Below are 15,829 nucleotides of genomic sequence, written 5' to 3'. Positions count from 1 at the left end.
AAAAGTATCTTTGTATTGAATGCCTTTATCTTTTAGTTTGTCTACAAATGTACAACATATCAAACACAATAAATATTTTTATGAAACTAGAAACTACATTTTGTTTTCATTTTGAAAATTACTGAATATTTGTTTCAGCACTACTATCATGTACCTAAAAAATAAATGTACACCTAGTGATATTACCGGGAAACTTGCTGAGCACATTCTTTGTTAAACAAACTCTTATTTGTAAGATTGCACATGGCAAATCAGTGATATAGGCAGGAAAACAAATCCAAAGTTTTGCGTTGAATACAGCAGTATCCCCTTGATTCCCCCCTCAGGTGTGTTTTTTCTGAGAGATGAATGTTTGTACCTCTACTTGCACTTCCCCTTGGAAAAATTCATCAGAAGTGCTAGCTGCTTTCACTTTATAACCTCTTCCTATACGTATCAAGCCTTCTGTATCTTTCTCTCTCCCTTCCTCTCTAATGGCTTAAGTTTTCCCCTGGGGGGGAACTATAGCCAGGGATGATACTTCTCTAGATGGATTTAGAGTTGCTGAAGGTCTTTCTTGTCATGGGAACAATATAAAAATTATAAAGCATGTATTTTTTCTTTTTTCATAGTGATTTCTTGATGCATTTTATTTTGTCAAAGCCAGATGAATCCTCTTCGCTTGGATAAAGCCCTGGTTAAGCTTTGAGTCATATTCACAAGCTGTCTCTCCTAGTTATAGTATTCTTTACTACCTCTACTATATTACCGCTAGCCTTGTGTGAATATTCAGATGAGAATCTCAACAAGTCCCTTGAGGGTAATTTTCTTTTCTTTTTTCCCCTTTTGATCCTAGAGGTGCAAATCTTTGCTTTATCGATAACTAACTGATTATAGATTGCCTTTCTTGTTTGTTTTATTCCTCCTGATATGTGCTACACTCTGGGTGCACTAGTCAGACACTAAACATATTAACATAACAGGTGGTACCCTTAGACAATATTCTGTTTGCAAATATTATTTGACAAAAGCATACTCTCAGGAACAGCTATGTGGAATTAAGTGCTTTATGAAATTTAATATAGGAACCATCAGGGCAATAAAGGAGTGACAGATATTTGTAACAATGATCCATCGCACCAATGATCCACATCTGCTATTTATTTTTTGCTCTTTTTTTTTTTGTTAATTTCTGGAATTTTTGACAAAAAAATGTGCGGCATTACTTACACGTTAATAACCTTTTTGCCAGCAGTATCATTATTATCATGGCAGCAGCACTGCCATGGACATCTCTGCTGATATACAGTGTCATAAGAAATGAGATGTCAGACTCTAAACATGATACTAAATCCAATAATGAGCACAGGTTGCTGTGACAGTATAAGTGGCATGCATTTTAACAACATTTTCTTTCGTCTGTTAACTGAGAATTGTCCAAGGAAAAATTCCAAGGTAAACCTTCAAACTTGACATCGGACTGGAATGACTGAATTCAATTTTTAAACATAGCAGTCAGTTTTTTTGCCAAAAAATGTCAGATATATTTCATCTACATGTCTTCAGTATTGCTGGCACAAACTTCCTTTGGCCCTATGAGTGAGAAAAAATAATGATAATAATAGTTTTAAAAAACACTAAATAAATAAATAAATAATTGGTGAATTCTGACAAAAATGTCCATGTCTCGAGAACATAATCACACAGCACCACCTCAAGTCTTATATAATCAGGGACTAAAAATAGTGCAGCAGATGGAAATGATATAAAAAAATAAACTTTGGAGTACTCCATTTGCAGCAACACAAAATGCTGTAGGTGTTTTTCAGCATGAATCATTTGCCTGAAGAAAAAGCACAGAAAGCTGTCGAACCAGTTCTACAGCACACTCCAACACACAGTTCTCCATGGCTTTACGCAGTACTGTTACTTAACATTTTGTCAACGGGGGAATCTTTTACAATTTTTTTTTTAAATTCTATTACATATAGAAACCGGATTTTGTTGATTTGCACATCTCCATCAAAACTATTGCAGTTTGTTAGCAAAAGCACTGAACCTTGTCAAGTTAAATTACTCAATGACTAACACCATAAGACAATATACAACTTATTTATCGTCAGAAAATTATTAATAATATAAATATTATTATATGAAAAACAGATTATACTTATTCTGTAAAGTTTGGTTAGTTTGCAACCAAACCAAGCGGTACTTGAGATAAAATCTTTAGTTAACTAAAGATTTTATCTCAAGTACCGCACACATGCTGCATCTCAGAAATCAGATTTCAGAAATACTTTATTAATCCTGAAGGAAATTATAGGTTACAGCAGGCAGCACGCTAAGGGGGCTAATCTGTGCCCCCTTACTCCTTTGATTGTACGGGATTAGCACAAATATCAAAACATTAACACATTAAAGAATCCCTTCTGTATTAACATTGACAAGGACAATTCTGTGTTTTTGCCTGGGATTACCTGTCTTTTTAGTGCCTAGTAGTTTGGTATTAAAAGCACTTATTCAAACATAAACAGGAAATGATAATATGAAGTCAGTAACAAACGGACAGATGGACAGAGGTACCACAACACCTCTTACAACAAGTATCTGCAGGTACGTTGTTCAGTTATCAATGAAAACCCTTAATACTAGCATTACTGTCCCATGACTGATTAAATTGTGCCTGTTCTGATCTTCTTTAAATTTGTCTGCCATTACTATTACTTAATCTGTTTAGAAATAGAAAAAAAATAACTAAAATAAACTGTAATCTTTGATATTAATTTCAATGCTTGGTACTACAGCGAGTCTTGTTTCCCGCTGAAAAGATCCAGGACGGGTCATCAGTGGGAAAATGACAAATCTAGGCATTGTTAATCAATATAAAAGACAGAGGAGCTCTGAGGCAAAGAATATTGGAAGTAGCACAGTTTGGGGGCAAATTATCCCCTATGCCACCCCTGGGCACAGCTAAACCTGTTTCTCCATAACAGAAAGGTAGACTCCTAACCTTACCCACACAGCCTTAATCTTCCAAATGCTGCTTGGGTATTTGAATTTCTACACATCAATCTCAGGGCCCCGTCCTGCCTTGATTAATGGCCCCCATCTATCATGGCACCATGTGGCGTGCAGGCCTTGCCCCGCCAGACAGCTTTGCTTTAGAATAATGGGTGCACTCCATCCCGGTCCCCGCCATGCAATGATTGTGCATCTTTGTGATCTATCTGTCAAGCCCCTCTGTCAAAAGGGACAAGAGGGGACAGTGCAGGGGTAAGCAATCAGGATGAGGGAGGCATTGCAGCATGCCATTTATGTACAGTATGTAACAGAATGCCTTTTATTGTGGCTAGCTGGGCTGACTGATAAACAGAAATATTTTCTCATAGACAACACTGTCTCTCTCATTCTATCACACATGGGAGCATGAAGCCTTGGAGACATTCTGTCTGCCATCAATAATGTTGGCAGGGAAAGCAAAAGCAATGATGGTGACTGCAGGTTCTATTCATGTATGGTTGCTTTCTTGCTTCCCTAATATTCCTAACAAAATTAAATATTTGCTCAATTGTATATGTGCCAAAACAAGCTGCAATATGAGAATGGAGGGCGGCTTAATGTTTTCTTTCCAACCAAGGAGAAACACACTGCATGGACATCATCACAGAAATTTGAAAATACTTATTTTTATCAATATTCTGAAAATAATTAGCTGCAATTAACTCTATCTCTTACAAAGAAGATGAATGCCACATTATCCAGCCTTTTATGTGGACACACCAGTATTGTGTGAGTCAAGAGCTATTCATGCTTTTAAACAAGCCATTCATCATTGTCATCTGAATATTCTTAATTCTTCATGGTGCTTTTGTATGTCTTGTTACTGGCAGGCAGGCGAACAAAAACTCTCAGTCCTTATGGAGAGCACACAAATCAGGCAGGAACGTGTGTTCGTAATTAAGAACTCATTCACAACAACAACTCTCATCATATTATATGGTAAAGGGACGGTCTTGACCACATTTACACATTGAGTCTCAACAGTGAATCTTGGTTATTTGATGTTCTTTGGCATGTTTTTGAAATACCACAGTCTTATGTGTGAACATTGTGGTATTGCCTGTTGCTTACATTTTGACTGGCTGCCATGTTGTCCACAAGCATGAGCTGTTAAAATGCCTTCCACTTCTCTCATTACATTGCAGCCTCATCACTTTGGTCCTCACAGAAGATTATATGACAAATCAGGAAGGATGGCTAAAAAAGAATAGTTACTAATTAGGACAGTCTTAGTTAAAGTAGAATTACATTTAAATTTCAATCTCCTGTTCACTTCTAATGAAAACCTATTTTCCAAACCATTCCAATTTGTTCTGATTTTGTTAGCTGTGAGAGTAAATAACAATTTTCCAAAACAAAATAGAATAGGCATTGAAGATTAAAAATATACTGGTTTGTTTAACTAATTTAACTAATTTGCCATTACCTATCTAAATGCACAGCAATTCAAAATACAAAAGAGAATGTGTTTAAGAATTAAAGAAAAGAAGCTGCATTAAATGACAATTCATGTGCGCTGTTTTACAAGTGACAGGGACAAAACTGTTTTACTAAGTGCTCTCAGAGTGATGCAAAATCTTCATGAGCCTTTAGTTTTGTTTCACCTTCTGAATTTCTTTAGCTTTCTACAAGAGCAGAAACAGCATCGTGATACGGCTTTAAGCGCAATAACTGTATGCATGAAAAAGCGATTTTCATTCCTATGAAGCCGTGTGCTGTATAATGAAAAATATGTTGCAGCCATTCCTCATTTTTAAATTACTTTCCTTGGAAGAAAGTTGAAAATATAGTATAAAAGGTGTACAGTGTGTAGAATTCTAACAAACTGAATCTCGATATTTGGTATTTCTCCTTCTATTGTTCAACACCGCCTGAACTCACTTAGACAACCTTTTCTGAAATTTGTCTAAGTCTTTGGGAATAGTTCTTCAGGCTTCCTAAAGGACATTTAAAACTTCTTCTCTGGTTGTTGGTTACATTTTGTTCTCTTCTCTGGCAAGACAACTCCACACTGTCTTGCCATGACTGACAGGGTTCTATTTAGTGTTTTGGTGTTGGCTCTTTCTGCAGTATTGTATCCTGTCCTGCTCCACAATACGTTTTAGCACTGTGGTGTTTTGTGTAGATTATCTGTGTAGTCAGTTTAATTAAAAACCTTCAGATAAAGAATTTCATAGTCCTTTAGCCAGAGCGCACTCTGTTGAAATCACCTGCTTGTTCACAGTATTCATTCATTTGTCTTTACATATATGTGAGCTTAGCTTAGCTTGTAGCCGAGTCATGGTTTTTTCACTTGTCCCTCCTGCAGTTTCCTGATTCGTGTCAGATGTTTAGCTACTCTTAAGCCTCTTTTAGTATACTTGTAAGAAATATAGCCTGTTTTGTAGGAGGCTAGGCTTACTGAACTAGAAATCTATCTCCACATCCTGGAAAATCCTTTGCTGGCCAGGCCCCTGTAGTCAGCGTGGGCGAAGGTAGTTTAGCCACCATTAACTCTCCCCAGCAGATTGTCCTGAGCGGCCCGGAAAGCAGGTAGGGAGCTTGATGGTGAAAAGTTGGTGTAGCCCTAAATAGAAGCCCGCGGTACACCTCCAACCCATTTACGTGTCAAATAGTTTTTTGCTACTCGACGACACACCCACCTAGAAGCAAGCTCTGGTTATTAGCAACTCTTTTTTGAGATGTGAAGCTAGAGACACCATAGTGAATTATCTTACGGGGGCCAGTGTGCAACACTGAAGGAACCCTGAAATTGCAGGCTAAAGATAAACAAATTCCTCCACTGCCAGAGATTTCTACAAGCTAAAAGGGAGTTTTTCCTTCCCACTGTCACCAAGTGCTTGTCAAAGGAGGATCATTTGTTGGGTATTACTTTGTAATACTTATAGGGTCTTTACCTTACAATATAAAGCACACTGAGGCGACTGTTGTTATGATTCGACACTATATGAATACAATTTAATTGAAGTATGGTATTACTGCATTGTGTGTATTTGGGATAATTGTAATGCTGAAAAAATGAAGACATTACCACATAGCATTGCATGGTAGATCTTTTCTGTAAATTTTCTGTGTTCATAATTCCATCAGTTTTAGATGGAATTATGAAGATCCCCAACATCACTTGCTTAAATGCAGCCCCACAACTTCCTCCATGTACACTGATGACAATTTCAAATTTTAATTCATTATTCTATAGTATTTTCTTCTTATTATAGTATATTATATAGTACTTGTTCCCATTGATTTTCAGTCCAGTTCTTGTGCAATTTGACATACCTTAGCCTATTTTTCCAGTTTGTCTTTCTTAAGAATGGCTTCTTGACAGCCAGCCTTCCACTGAGACCATTTCTTATGAGGCTTCAGTGAACAGTAACTGGATTAGCTGAAGGGCTAGATGCATCTCTCAGGTCCTGTGTCAACCCTTTACTGGATTCTTCTTCCTATTTCTTAAAGACATGGCTTTAGGTTACTGTTTATCTGCTGTTAGTTTTGTTCATTTTTCTCAAACTGCACACCACAATGACATGTGTCAACTTTTCAGGTAAAAGCTGCAGTATTTACTGATACAATTTTAAATTATTTTTTACGAAGTTTTCTGTCATCTATAGACACAACACTGGTTCATCCCTTGAGTGAGGTGCCATTTTTATTCTTACATAATTCATAGGTCAGTGTTACGTGGTTCCAAAAATGATCAGGTAGAGTGACTGGGCGAAAAGTGATTGAAAAAGCAACTACTATTCAAAGAAAATGCTAGAGAACTATTCCCAAAGACCACCAAAAACTTAGAAGAAATTCTGTATCCTTGGAAGTAAAATATAAAGATATGTGGGAAGGCTTAGAAACACATATACCTGTCTTAACATTACTGTGTCCCAAAGTGAAAAAAATAATCATCTTGCAATCTCTAGTGTGAAATGAAGAGTGATCCTTTTGTTAGAGTGAATAAAATAAGCTGCTAATTAAATTTGATATGCATGAAATTTGGAATAGTTTGCAACAGTGTTGGGCATACCTCTGTCGTGTTCTCTGAACTACTTTATAGGCAGTGTGGCTTTTTTAAAAAACTATTTATGGGGTAGTGACAAGCTTAATGAGCACGGATTTTAGCTTGCCAATGTTGAATACAAAATGTATGTTATTCTTTTGCCAGTGTGGTCCTTTTTTGTTGTATTTCAAAATTCATTAGACTCAGAGCCATGTGTGCTTTATGAGATCTCGGTGGCATTAAATGATGAATTCCACAGTACATATGTCATGCACAAAATAATAAACAGACAGACACAAGGCAGACTGAATGAGCAAGAACACGCAGAATGTATTGCAAGTTTTCAGAGTTACTGATCACCGCTTATTATCATACTGTATAAAACTGCTTTATCAATCTATCTATAGATAGACTCCTTCATGCTTCTCCAGTGTTTCCTAGGGATCTTTGTTTTTCTGCACTCCCTTTGTAAAATATTATTACTTCAGTAGTTGTTACTTCAAAATATTTACTATTAGCTGCCGATAGCGAGTAGTGAAGAAATTTTCCTTTAGTAAGAGAAGCAATAAAACACTGTGAAAACACCTACACATATTATTGGCAAATTATAAAGACATCATCAAAAGTAACCATACTTATTTTGCAGAAACAATGTTTCTAACCAGTCTTATATGGAATCATAGCAGATGTTTAAGCTTGAGCTTATTTATACTTTACAGTCTGTTTAACCTCCTAGGACCTGGCGTCCACATATGTGGACATCACAATTTGGGTTATTTAGACCAAAATACTCAATTTTGCTATACAAGGGCTTGATATCCACTTACAAGGACATTATACTGCTACTGTTCTATCAAAATTTTAAACGAATATCCTTATATGTGGCTCTCATTTTTCTTAGAAACAAATCTGGTAAAAAAAGAAATACAAATCTGGTAATTCTTTGTTTTTATATTCATCGTGTCCAAATATGCCCAAATATCAAAGAGAAATTAAAAATGCATGCCATGGAAGAGTTCAGGTCATAGGAGGTTAATGTACAATAATTTTTCATATTGTATAATAATGTATACAAATCACTGAATAAATAGCTTTTAATAAACTCAGAAACCCTAGCCTACATCTTCATTTAGAAAAGTTTAAATTAAATATCTGTTTACAAATTAAAAATCAGAACCTAATTAAAAGGCTTGAGTACAATCTGACAGGGTTCACTGTCAATAATCTACAGGGGCATTCAAAATATTAATGAAAAATTAAGACAGTTTCTTTGCAAAAGAGCCGATTAAATTGTGTTTGTTCAACCAAATGATTTTCTCATATATGTCACTCTAAAAGTGCTGATGGAGTCTGCACCTATTCAACTTGCCTGTCTTATTTAACCAGACAGGGCAGGGGTTGATGTCTGCTCTCCATCATCAGGGGTTTCTTTGCTAATGTTTTTATTTCTTAATTTAACCTCTATTTATACAGGTTTTCCCACTGAAACTCAATGTCTCATTTACAAAGGATTGTTTCAGAAAAACATATTAAAAGTACAACAATAAAAGACACTAAACACTAAAATTGTCCAATATTTACACAGTCTCAAAAAAAATTATCAAAACAAAGAATGTGCCGAAGGAGTTAAAAAAGGAGCTTTTTCACACTACAGTGGTTAGTAAGAGGAAACGTATCTGTTACAATGAAGAAACACCAAAGCTTGTTTTCTTGCTAATGCTATCTCTACTAATGCTATGTATAATGGGAAATCCATCACATTCTTGTCAAAACCTAGATGTTTATCTACAATATGCATGCACAAACAACCAGAAAAAGGCTGCTGGGCTTTTAGCTTGACAAGCTCAAGACATTGTTAACAGGACACAGGCACAACCTCAAAACACTGGGCCAATATAGATTTCACTGGGATTGTAGTGAAGCAGCATTAATCGTGATTCCAGAGACAATATTCTACAAGATCACATTAATTTAAAGGATGACTTAAATGAGAAAAGCTTTCTTACAAAATGCTTTCACTTTCATCTTTTAAATTGACATCTATTTTTAGATTTTACTAAATAGCACCTTTTGCTTTGCTTGCATTGGTGGAATGTCACTGAATTAGTAAATAATTTATTAAATAATTAGAAAAAGTGTTAATAAAACATGACTGAACCTCTGTCATTGTTCTGTACCTTGATACACATTAGAACACTTGTGTCAGTCTGAAGGCCATTACACACCAAGCCTGTTGTAAAAAAGCACTAACATGGCAAGTTAAGTCTGCAAGAAAAGACAGAAAAGGAAGCAAGAATGGGACAGAGTGTTTCATCCACACATTACTCTATTTGGAATGTCAGAGGATTCTGTGAAAAATAGGTGCGGGTCATCATGTCATATGGTTCTATTTCAGCTGAAAGAAATAGACTTAGTATTACAGACAGGGAGAAAGCTTGCCAGCCAGACTTTGTGCAACCCTTCATCACTTGGCCTTGAAGGATTTTCTGCAAGTAGAGGTACATACAGCATGATGTCAAAATCACTCTTGTACTGTCTGGAGTATCAAAGACAATGGTGCAGGGACAACAAGCAGTGGATGATATCCACAACACCTAAGGTGATTTACTCTTACGATTTCTAAATGTCAAGCTAAAGTTAAATCATGATTTACTGGAAAGATGGAGGAGAGAAAAAGATGTTTGTGAATGTTATCTGGAATAAAACTTTGCATTAGTCCTATCAAATAGGTCAGGTCCTTCTGCCTTTTGATGTAAATTGGAGTGCGGTTGTTGTTAAGTGTTGTTGATGTTTGCTGCAGCATATTTTTAAAGGGTGTTTCTAGTATTTCCTACGGAGCCTCGCAGGGGACATGGGAGAAAAAAAAATTAAGACAGACTTTTGCGAGATCTTGCAAAAGTTGAATTCCAACAATGGCTGCAGCTACTTAGTTGTAATATTACTCTTTCTGGGTCACAAAATACACTTTTAAGATATTTTGAGACGTGAATGTAGTTGTGTAAACGTCAGATATCTGCTCGCTTTACAAGACATCACATATTTGCAAAAGTGCTCCGACGTTTTCGGAGATGTATGAAACTTTTGCGAGATCTCACAAAACTTTTGCGAGATCTTGCAAAAGTCCGTCTTAAATTTTTTTCTCCCATGTCCGTTGCGGGGCTCCGTAATTTCCTGCTGCTCTTAAGTTGATGATAAAAGATGGTGATTCTTTTATGTTCATTTTTTTAGAGTGGACATGTAACACTACATCTATAAAGGCAAATTTACCATAGAGCCATGCTCTCAAAAACGGACATAGATTAACACTGTCTGTGAAACTGGATTAAGAAATAAGCACTTAAAGTTTATAGAACATGTTTAGCGCCATCTTGTGTCAATACAGAACATGGCAGCCTGAAATTATTTTATGTTAGCTAACTAGAACCAACAGCTCAGTGGAATATAAGTAGGCTAAAACTAAAAATCAGTTTAAGCTGTTACTTTTTTACTGGTCCTGTTAGCTATAATGTTGGGGTTACTACATTTTATAGATGATAAAGTGTGGATTAGAGCCTGTTTGAGTCACCAGACCAACAAGAGAAGATTTTCGTCCCCAGGCAGGGTGGACATTACCACGCAATCAGCTGACAAAGCATATGTTTGCAAAATACAATAAAATAGTCTCTTTTTCCTCAAGCACATCCAAACAGTTTACAACACAACAGGCTACTATATTCACATCACACGACAACCATAACTGTTTTTTACTGAAGCACGACCAAGAAGTTTAGTTTTACTTGATCAAATCTTCCCTGTGAACACAAAAAGGTTGAACAACAGGAAAAATTCATCACTGTAAAAATAAATCAGAAACATATACATTTCTGTTCTTACCACATGTTATTTTTAACTAAGCCACATTTATTTGTATACTCATGTGTTTCATATTTTAGTTAATACAGTCTTTGTTAGATTTTTAACTTTAACAGAGTTTTAACTTTGCATAATCCAATACTGCTGTCATTTCTCAAATATCTTTAGAGAATATGGTGAGTTTGAAAACATCAACGGTTATCAGTAGACACTGCAACATGTATTAATTTCCTCCATGGGACAAAGAAAAATTATGTCTAATATCCAAAATGTGCACTGTCAAATAAAGGTTTACTCCCATCAATTTGAAAACCTTCTTTAAAATAGAGATGCAGTACTGTGATGGAAAAGTTAATTTGGCAATCTTGTTTTGGCAGTCTTGTGATAAAGAGCAAGAGTAAAGAGCAAGAAACAGTGAGCCCGTCATATGTCATCAACAGTATTTTTATAGCCCAGAACCTTAGTCAGAAATCATCTTCTGAACCCCATATGAGGGTCAGACCTGCAGTAAATGGTAAGTGTTAAAGCTTTTGAAACTGTGACACTACTTAATTATATATATACAAGGATATGCAATGGAAGGGTTTTTTTTTTTTTATCTGTACACTAATTATTACCAAGGAAAACGTGTTTTGTGTCATTTTATTTTGCTGCAAAAATTTAGAGTGCAAAACAGGTTTTAACCTAATTGTTCTCTCATTGACTGCTCAAAAGAATGTTTTTTTCAGTCCTAGCTGTGAAACTTTAAGGCTTGTGAAAGTTATCACTCCCTCTCTCAAAAACAGTTGACCTGGAAAACACTGCCAACCAAACTTATTTGAACAACATCAACAAAGGTGACCCCTGAACAGCAGGGCACACACTGCACTGGCAATGCTTCAAACAGTATTTAACAGAAAATCAGATGATCCTGCTTTATTCTCATTGAGTTCGTCCATCAAAAAGTAATTTAAAGACATAGTTCAGGCTAATGTTGCAATTAGTGTGTTCTGCATTTCATTTCCTCTAAAATTAGGTTCTGTAAGAGCAAAAGCAGTATGAATGTTGGTGGCTCTGTGGGCCAACTCAAGACATTTTCACCATGATTTGAATTGCTGATGATAAAGACCTTTATTAGGCTTTGGCCACAAGCTAAAAAGCAGCTATTAACCTTCATAATCAAATTCATATTAATGGTGTAGTTGTGTTTTAACATAGCTTACATCTAAGATGTTTATTGGAAATTATTAGTCTCGCCCACACTTGGAAAACTAACCCTTTAGTTTATGCATGCGTCCTTGCACCAATGTTTAATTTCACAGTTTACTGTTAATGGCTTTTTTGTAATTGGTAATGTTGACAGTGAGTGCCTCCTCTACTCACAACCCACAACAACAAACCTCTAATAGCGCATTCTCTGTATGTATGGGGAAAAAATGGATGAGAATGGTGAAGCACCCTATTCCTCTATCGGTCACTATTTATAGCCCAAACAGTTAAGCTGAGAAGACCTTCATTAGCCTGCTGCTATTCAGCAGGACCCTGAGTCGCCTTGCCAGCCAGCTAAACAGGTGTTCCTTAATAATCACTGCTGAATTGCCAGTAACACTGGTTTGCGGTTTTCCCTCCATATGTTTCAAGCTGTTAGCAGTCCTCTACTGAGAAATGAATGACTTTCTAAGCCTCATTACAATATCTTACAGTACACATGGCTATTGGCTGGCAGTCTGACCCTAAAATAAGACAAACTGGCAATATCTGTGACTTTCTGCAACAGTACCAATATAACACATTTGAGAGTAGCTACGTAACAGTATTATTATGTCAGCAGTATTTTGATCAAAATAAAACTGTCCTTTTTGGAACTCCTGAATCTTAAAAATTAGCCCTTTTTTTGCCTTTTCTTTATAAGATCAACGCTAACGCAGGTGTAATGCTTTGCTGTAATGCTGAGGGATACCTTCTTTACAATTTAACATTCACTATAACCTATATAATTAAAACCAAACATATATGGCCACTTCTAATGCTGCAAGTGACAGAAGGCAGAAAGGCAGCTGTGCCAAGAGCTGTAGATGACAGGCTGCCAGAGATTTTATAAATACTGCTGCGGTGTGACACCACTTTATCCAATTAGGTTCTGGTTCATTAATTATCTGATCAAGCAGTGCTAGAATATAATCAGCATTTGTATAATAGGAGGATGAGTTTGGTTTGGTAATTTTTCAAGCTGCAAGTATGAGCCAGGTCTTGAAAAACAATTAAAAATGACCAATTAGACAACAACAACAATAGCATAACATAACAACAGCATAATGAAACAGTAATATAATATTAATGATAATAGTGATGTTTATTATTAAATCTCAGAAGTCCACAAATAAGCAAAGACTTATGCAGTTTTATGCTGAATTAATTGGAAAAATATACTCCCAGTTTAATTCAGTGATGGAAAGGAGCTACACATGAATATGTAGGTCTGTAATTCTGTTCATTGCACCTACCGGAATATAAACTATTTCTGTCCTAGTTGAATATTATGGACTCGGTGCCTTGTCCATTAAGAATCTGTCAGTTGCTTTTAATGGCTTTGAGAAGATTTAATGTAATTGGACACTCTGAAAGCCTACCCAAACTCAATAATATATTCCCCCCTCTACCAATGTATTCATCTTGTTTCATTTCTTTTCCAAATTGTGCCTTGCTGTGGCAGTATTTTACTTAACTTGGGCTACCAAAATTAGATGTCTATATTCCCTTGTCACGCATTCCTGTGCATTATATGTATATAAGACAGTGAACAATACTCAATTTGTATTTATGTAAGCCACCTTTGTGAAGTTCTACCTGAAAATCACTATGCACATTTGTACTTTTCTGTTAAGCCCAACAACCCCTCTGGTCTTAGTGAATACAGCAAATGCTTGGTTTCGTCTTTGAACAACATCTGAATTTTGAATCTCAAATCTCTAACCTGATTTGGACTTTCCTTAAAACGTATCCATATCAGAGGCGCTGAGACCGTATCACTGCAGCCGACTTCTCATATCGTCAGATCAAGGGGTCTTAATTGTTCCATGCTTTTACTTTAAAACCAGAGGCCATCACATCTTTGAAGTTGCAGCAACCAGACTGGTAACAACATTCTTAAGCCTGTGTGTATGTTGGAATAAATATCAGACTGTATAGTTGATTACGTGTCTGTTTGTTGGAACATGTATGCTTATCTTTACTGTATGATTTTGTTCACACTCTGAAGCATTTCTAACTTTGTGTTTTGATACAAATACAGGTATTATCATTATTATATCTCCTAGAATGGTAGGGTGATATTTCTATTAATTTAGTGACTATCTACCTGCAGCATTGTACCAGATTAAATAGAGCTGTCAGTCTGTAGTCTCACTGTAATTATGATAAAATACTAATGAGGGCAGAAGCAACCTGTTCAGACATGCCCACGCTTTCAAATGTCTACTGAAGATGTCAGCAGGTACAAAGGATTTTGGGGGAAGGGACATTTTTATCCATTAGCATAGGCGAGACCTGTCCTACCAATCTTTTGTTACTAATTTGGTCAGTTTACCAAAAGATTGTGTATTTTCTCACTATTAATTTCATGCATAAATTTGAGGCATAATATTTTAAAAGCTGAAAAATGTATTGAAGAAGATTTATTTGAAGATCAAGTTGAGTTGATTATATTATCTGAACAGATGCATCCAAGGAAGGTACAAATCAAGGACATATTGTTTTTAAAAGGGAGTTAAAAGTGTTAATATTTCCTCTTCATTTTACGTGCTTTGTGTCATAATGTAATGTCTTTATAAAAAGTTTATAAATCATCAACCTGCAAAATAATTTTTAAGGTTTTATAAGGTAAAACATTTTTATTCTCATCTCAATTATTGGAGGTCACTGATTTAACACATACACAGTTAAAATACATAGTAATGTTGATCTGTCTATGAGGTGACACATAAGGTTGCAACAAGTATTTTAGAAAGTCAGTGACAGCTGGTCAAACCTTCCAGTTTAAACTGCCTAAACTTCTCTGCATCTGATCTCTAACTGCCAAGATCTACAATATGAACAAGGCATAGATCAGTGAGGTTGTGTTCCTCTTTCACTCATACTGCCACTCTGCTGTAAGAGACGTCAGTGAAGTGCATAGATAACCACTGATATACACACAAGTCTGGTTTAAAAGGAAAGTCACTGGATGAATTCATAGCTCATGAAGGATCTCCAGTGACTCCATTAAACGTCTTTCACGCACAGTTTATTCTCAGTTTGTCTCTAACAAAAAATTTTCACTTTAATGATACAACAAAAAGTCATATGGGTATTTGCATTAATTTGCTTTGTGATAACATTTGATCATCAGTTCAAAAAGGTGTCTTTTTTTGGGACTAATTATTGACTAATTATTCATCACATACTGATGTGATGTTGCGTGTGTTCTTAATTCAGTGTTTACTGGCAAATAATAATGCTTTGGTGAGAATATGACAGTGAAAAAATGCACAGGTGAGAGTCTAAAATTCTAATTATGAACTGACTTAAAACTTGATAGGCCTTTGGACATAAAAATGCCTCTTGACTTGAAAAAAAGCCGAATATAATGATGCTAAAGATTAAACAAAACAAAAGGCATAATTGGCATTAAAGTATTTTTAAATAGGGGTTTACATGACACACAAACTGAATTTATTGTAGCATGTTATATTAGAGAGTGTGATGAAATAGTGCCAATGGAAATAAAGCAGTTTGTAACCATTCTGTTAATATTTCATAAATCTACTTTATTCCAAAAAACACCACATATTATATCAGGTAATCGTGACGAGATAAAGCTAAACAGAGAATAACAAAACCAGCAACTTCAGCAAATACATGCAAAATATGTGGTTTGTAGTCATCAGTGTTGCAACACATCAGCACACATTAATAGATTTATGTAGG

This window comes from Rhamphochromis longiceps, linkage group LG7 (assembly GCF_057381845.1).
Source record: "Rhamphochromis longiceps isolate RC_006_pf linkage group LG7, R_longiceps_female_GT1.1, whole genome shotgun sequence".
NCBI lineage: Eukaryota > Metazoa > Chordata > Actinopteri > Cichliformes > Cichlidae > Rhamphochromis > Rhamphochromis longiceps.
This window is presented reverse-complemented; position numbering follows the sequence as displayed.